The sequence below is a fragment of the Acinonyx jubatus genome, chromosome X (genome assembly GCF_027475565.1).
Source record: "Acinonyx jubatus isolate Ajub_Pintada_27869175 chromosome X, VMU_Ajub_asm_v1.0, whole genome shotgun sequence".
NCBI classification, from domain to species: Eukaryota; Metazoa; Chordata; class Mammalia; order Carnivora; family Felidae; genus Acinonyx; species Acinonyx jubatus.
This window is the reverse complement of record NC_069389.1, coordinates 114,446,766-114,453,946: the sequence shown is the minus strand read 5'-3', so window position 1 is coordinate 114,453,946 and position 7,181 is coordinate 114,446,766.

The window sequence follows — 7,181 nt, the reverse complement described above, 5'->3', positions numbered from 1 at the left end:
ATATGTGTACTATAAATTTCTCTTAAAAACCTGCTAAGGTGTCTTGTACGGGAGAGTCGGGTACTTACAAGGCTGATAATGAGCCGGTGTGTGTGTGTGTGTGTGTGTGTGTGTGTGTGTGTGTCTGTGCCTGTTTCCCCACAGGGAGCAATGTACCTGGCACAGTAACAGTCAGACATTTCTGGATCCTTGACCATAATACTACATGAATCCCATAAAAACCCATGCTTTTATTTCTCATAACTACAAAATCCTGATCTAATTTTGCAACACACAGCCAGCCAGCAGGGGAGTGGTTCCCTACATGGGATAGAGGCATTTGGAGATGGGAACAAAAGGGCAGAACTCCCCAACTCCTCAATTGCTTTCACATTAAAGAGAATAATCTTAAACTGGGTAGAGTGAACCAACATGGGTAAAAGGGGATGGAAGTAGGGGTGCCTGGGTGGCTCAGTCAGAAGAGCATGTGACTGTTGATCTTGGGGTTGTGAGTTCGAGCCCCATGTTGGGTGCAGAGATTACTAAAAAAAACATAAATAGAAATTGAAAAAAGTTTAGAGAAAAGGTGGGGATGGAAGTACAGGTAAGGAATTTCTGAGTGAGTATTTAGACTCTCTAAAGGAGTTAAAGGCTCTATATACAGACAGATTGTAGAGGTCGAAGTAAATAACCGATATTACCCTTGAGAAGCTGTAGAAATTAAAGACTAACTAGGAGACTGGGGATGAATAAACAGTGCTGCCTTTATTAAAAAGGGGAAAATGATGGAGTCTGGAAAAACAAAGATCAATAAGCGTGAAAGCAATCTGTGGCAAGATTTCACAATGAATTATTCAGCATACGGTTAAAGCGTACCAATCTAACACAGCAGTTAAGAGCATGGATTCTGTCTACTGTCTGGGTTCTCATCCCTGCTCTGCCATACACTGTGCGACCCTGAGCATGTTGCTTATCCTCTCAGTGCCTCAGTTTCCTCATCTCTAAAATGGAAACAATAGGGGCACCCTGGGAGGCTCAGTCACTTAAGTGTCTGACTCTTAGTTTCGGTTCAGGTTGTGATCTCATGACTGATGGGTTCAAGCCCCGCATCTTGGGATTCTCTCTCTCTCCTGTCCTCTCCCCCAGCTCGTGAGCTCTCTCTGTTCTGTCTCAAACGTAAATAAATAAACATTGTGTTAAAAAAAAATAAAATGATACTAATAATACATATCTCAGGGTTGTTGAGAAGATTAAATGAATTAATATAAGATACTCAAAACAGTGCTATATACTTTTTTTAATGTTTATTTTTGAGAGAGAGAGAGAGAGAGAGAGAGAGAGCACAAGCGGGGGAGGGGCAGAGAGAGAGGGAGACACAGAATCTGAAGCGGGCTCCAGGCTCTAAGCTGTCAGCACAGAGCCTGACGCGAGGCTCAAACTCGTGAACCACAAGATCATGACATGAGCCGAAGTCAGATGCTTAACCAACTGAGCTACCCAGGCACCCCTATACTTTTGTATAATAATAATTACGTGTTATTATTATATTCAGAAAGCACTTGGAGAAGTGGTGATCACTAAAAATTAGTCAGAGCCAAGGACGATGCATCCAAGCTAGCTATACCTCCTTTTTGATAACATGAATTTTTAAAAATAGGGAAATGCTATTTCAGTAGGGCATTTGACCAGAGGCTTCATTTCGTCCTGAGGCCCGGACCAGTGCATCGAGGAAGTGGGTATAGAGTTGGCCAGCAGTCAGATGTCATGGAAAGAACACGGGCGTCTGGAAAGGTGGGATCTGCCACTTCTTAGTAGAATTTTGAATAAATTATTTAAACTCTTTGACATTCAGCTCTATCATGTAAAATGGGGATAATCATATCTCCCTTGCAGGGCTATCAGAGGGATTTGTTGTTCGTGGATGGTGCAATAGCTCCTTTTAGCCCTACATTTTTTTGACTGTGAGCTTTTTGTTACCATCGTCTGCATTGAATGAATTGGCTTGGAGGGGTATATCTCATTATATATAATAATTTCTACAAATAAGTTATTTAGAAACCTTTTGTGAGCCTATTATCTCTGTCACCCTCCCTCTTCTCCTCACCAGGAAATCTCTCTACTGAAGTGAATATTAAAAAGTCGTAGACCCTTCAAGTGCTCACAATTTCCTGACTCCGTGAGTCTGTTGCACCGCCTCTTTCTGGTGATAAGAAAAAGACCATTTTGCATAGAAGAAATTACTCCAAGCAAATAGTGTACGATAGTTGGATAATTACAGTGAAAAGCAAATTGAAAAGTCAATTTTCATAATTAGTCTCTGATATGTTGTGGCTCAGAGATTTTCATGCAGTGGAGGACTTCGTATGTGGCCAGACTTATAAAGTTGATATCCCTCTTAACCAACATCCTACATCAGGAGCTTTCAGGCTAACACGAGTTGAAATAGTTGAAAGAAACATTTGCACTTCGTATGGTTAACTGGTGAATTTTTAAGTACTGATCACTAGGCCATAGGTTGGACTATTTGTATTTGGAATACGTAAGACACAAGAGACTTTTAGCTGATGTTTTTAAGTGCCGTGACCTCCAGTACATGTCGCCCATTGCTCGTCACCGGTGATGCACGTCAGGCCTGTAATGGGGAGGAGTCCTTCTCATTGTTGGTTCCAGACAGATGCTGCTTTTCATTCTGAATGTATGAAATGTAACTTTGGCCGGTCAAAATCATAGAATGCAGAAATAACCATTACAGAAGCCCAGATCTTTCAAGACAAAAGTGGTCCTGCACCTGAAAGGGAAAGGGCAGATAATACTTTGCCCCCCATTTTTAGCCTGGAATGGCCAGAGGAACCGTCCTCATCGTTTCTGCCTTCACTGCACCCAAATTGCTACCTTTATAATTTCTTTATTTTTTACATTTACCTCCAAGTTAGTTAGCATCTAGTGCAACAATGATTTCAGGAGTAGATTCCTTAGTAGATTCTATACCCATTTAGCCCATCCCCCCCTCCCACAACCCCTCCAGCAACCCTCAGCTTGTTCTCCATACTTATGAGTCTCTTCTGTGTTGTCCCCCTCCCTGTTTTTATATTATTTTTGCTTCCCTTCCCTTATGTTCATCTGTTTTGTCTCTTAAAGTCCTCCTATGAGTGAAGTCATATGATATTTGTCTTTCTCTGACTCATTTCGCTTAGCGCGATACCCTCCAGTTCCATCCACGTAGTTGCAAATGGCAAGATTTCATTCTTGTTGATTGCCGAGTAATACTCCATTTTATGTATATACACATCTTCTTTATCCATTCATCCATCGATGGACATTTGGGCTCTTTCCAGACTTTGGCTATTGTTGATAGCACCCAGTAACTACCTTTATATAGCAAAAAGAAAGTTGGGCTCTGATTTCTTGGTGCAGACGAACTTCATACCTTGTCTGGTCTTTTCTTGCCCTTACTTCTTCAATCAATACTACTTCTGTACAGTTATTATTCGTATCTGCCACACGTCACCCACGTTCTCCTTCATACCCTCTACTCCTGTCATACCGAATTAGCAGTTCTGTAAATAACTCCTGTTCGCTCATTGCCCTGTCTGTTCCTTTGCTTATGTTCTCCATTCTACCTGAAAGTATCCCCCCGCCCAGGACATTTCTCCACACTACCTTGTCTAGCCTGAGTTTGAAACGAGAAACAGCAATGAGACCATCTGTTTATATTAACAATGATCATATGGCACACTGAATCTTTTCATTCCCAAGTGAGACATCCAAGGATTTCACTAATTCTTTTTTTGGGGTTTTAATGTTTTTATTACTTTTGAGAGAGACACAGAGCGAGTGGGAGAGGGGCAGAGAGAGAGAGGGAGACACAGAATCCGAAGCAGGCTCCAGGCTCCGAGCTGTCAGCACAGAGCCCAAAGCAGGGCTCGAACTCACAAGTCATGAGATCATGACCTGAGCTGAAGTCGGACGCTCAACCGACTGAGCCACCCAGGCGCCCCTTCACTAATTCTTAAATACCACAGCTGGACAAATACCAGAAGACAACAGCTGGATCACAGAGTGGACACTGGGCAGATGGCTAGACTCACTTGCTAAGCAGTGCGTTCCTTTCCGTGAAGCCTCGCAAACACATTAAGTCAAATCCTGGCCTCAGCAAAATTATACACATGACAGAAGAAAGGCTAGTCGTAAAGCTTTTTGAGCGATAAACTGCCTAATTTGAGCTACATCATCGAAGTAATCTCCCAGCTTGGAAGAGGGCGAAAGGAGTCGACAGAATAACACAAGATTTGGAGAGAACATAAGTGAAAGTGACCTTGGGGCGGGGGGGGGGGGGGGCGGGGGGGAGGGAATGAATTTACAGCCAGATGTGGAAACAAATAACACAGCTGCACATCTATTTGCAAATGATTATGCAAACGAAATGAAGAAAACTGCTCCTGCTCCACCACGCGTGCTACCTCATTTTGCTCACTACCCTCCTGCAGACACACCTCGGCTGTCTGCTACCGGAGTCGTCCCCAGAAACAGTCCTGACTCGCTCTCATTTCCACGGGCTCGGATCCACGGGGGGACCACAGGCACCTCTGTTCTGGCTGCAGCCCTCCGGCTTTGCTCAGAATAAGGAGTGCCGGGGGAAGGGTGGTTCTCCGAATTGTCCCAGCTGCTGTTCCTACCACAGCCACACGCTGTTCCCCTGGCAGCAGCTGTGGGGAACTCAGCCTTCTGGGAGTTTCCTCTAGTGAGAGAGGTGAAGCTTGTAAGGTGATAATATACATAACGTGGAATGAATCACAACCTAGGTGTCTTGTGGCTAGGTATCTGCAAGTGCTCTAGCCCTTGCTTATTTAATTTAAGAATGCTACAGACCAAGGCACCTGCATGGCTCCGTCGGTTGAGCGTCTGACTCTTGATTTTGGCTCGGGCCGTGATCCCATGGTTCATGGGTTCGAGCCCCGCATCGGGCTCTGTGCTGCCAGTGCAGAGCCTGCTTGGGATTCTCTCTCTCTCTTTCTGTCTCTCTCTGTTCCTCCCCCACTTGTGCTTGCTCTCTCTCTCTCTCAAAATAAATAAATAAACTTTAAAAAATTTAAATGCTACAGACTCACTTCTAGAGGAAAACAAAGGCTCCATCCTACTGCCAGTACCTCAGAGGGCTTACAGATCTCCTAGTGACCTCTTGCCACATTTTCTTGCTTACATTCAATTCTCTGGCATGTCTGTATCTTGTTTCTTGTGGCTGTTCCTTTTTCTCCACCCTATATGGATCTATGGATCTGGACATGTAACCTAACTAGTTGCAAGATTCAGCAAAATTTTTAAAAAAGACATCGAGGTACAGACCTCCTGTGTTTTATCTAGTAACCCTAAACGTAACATCTTTCTCTGGATCGACCCAAAATACCTCTCTCAGAGGCACGTGTGCATAGGATATAGAAGATGCGCGGTAACAGAGGGGAACTTACAGAACAGCAAAGCAGTTTACTTGCGATCTAAATTATGCATTTCTGTTCTTTAAGTGCCATAGCCATTCTGATGATAACAAACTTTTCATAAAAATACTGATTTATTTTTGAGAGAGAGAGAGAGCGAGCACAAGTGCACGCACGCATGTCTGGGAGGGGCAGAGAGGAAGAGGGACACAGAATCTGAATCAAACTTTGCACTGTCACCGCAGAGCCCAGCGTGGGGCTCGAACTCACAAACCCTGAGATCATGACCTGAGCCGAAGCTGGAAGCTTAAAACCAACTGAGCCACCCGGGCGCCGCAATGATAACAAACTTTGCACTTGATGACTTTACTCCTCAGGATCCCTGTTTTCCTGTCTTGTTGCTAAACCCTCTCTGTCCCTCTTTCCCCTCTTCATTATCAACACTTTGACTCTGTCATGTTCAGATTTTTCCAGGATAACAACAACTCCTCCCGTTTTATTAGATAGTATGTTCTGGCTTTTTAAATGTCTCTCACGCTAGCCCATTCCCAAGTGTAAGCTGGCTGGGGGCTGCAGGAGAGTACTTTATTTTTCACACATTAGGTAACCATCAAGTTATTTTCCCAGATAAAAGCAATATACTCCTAAGAAGAGGCCAGCTGATCAACTTTAAAAACATGCTTTTTTCTCTCCTCCATTATATAATTAAACAACAAATGGAGGAAAGCGCAACATGATGTGTGACCAAGTCTAGCATGAGCAACGAAACTGAGTAGGCCTTCACAGCAAAACCGATGGGACAGTCTGAGCTCAGCCCTGAAGGCTACATGGTTAAACGGCCCCCCAAGTGGTTTGACTTTTTCCATATTGAGTTCCCCTCGTGGGAATCGATCAAAGTTGCCAGAGAGTCGCTATTCTTTTCGTTTCATTTTGTTCATGTTTGTATGTGCGGTAAGTGTCTAAAACAGCCTTGATTGACTTGAGGAAAGGAAGAAATTTCTTAGTTCCGATTCCTCGGGGGAGGAAATGCTTTCTCTTTGGATGAAGACGCGCTTCCGATTACATATGCAGATATGACAACACGGACCAGCCGAAGTTGATTCTGGATGGCTGAATTCAATAATATGGAGTTAATGTTGTAGACTTAAGCCCAATCCACGGTTCGGCAATGTGTGTGAAAGGTGTCTCTTGAAGGCTCCTCTGGGAAAAGTTTGAGAGCAATGTGGATTTTTATAGGTCTTAGGGATTCCAGGATTGCTAACTTGAAAACTTGCCCTACCAGTCGCCAGTCAATCCAACTGGACAAATCTTCCCCAAACAGTCTTCCCGCTTCTCGCACACAAGAGATGGCAATCAGTTTATTCTGCTTTGGCGTCCTGAATACTTAGAACAAAAGTATAGGACTCACAGTCCTATAAAAACACAGGGATAGATACTACAGGGAAATTCTTAATAAATGAACCTCATACGAAAACCTCATTTACCAGCCACGTCTGATCCAAACTCCAAAGGTAATTTGGAATCACATTAGTTATTTGTATTCCATTAGTAACATAGTAGAGATACAAACACCCTCAGTCTCTCCTGTATATTAGACTTTTAAACTTGTGCTTGACAGAATAGTTACCTTAAGATGTGAATCTCACCAACAAATAATTAAAATATTATTAAACCAGATTAAGCAAACATGATAAAAGGAAGTCAATAATATTCTAATTTAAGAAGACTTTTTGCTATGCCTTGAGGGCACCAGAAATTAGATGTTAGCTT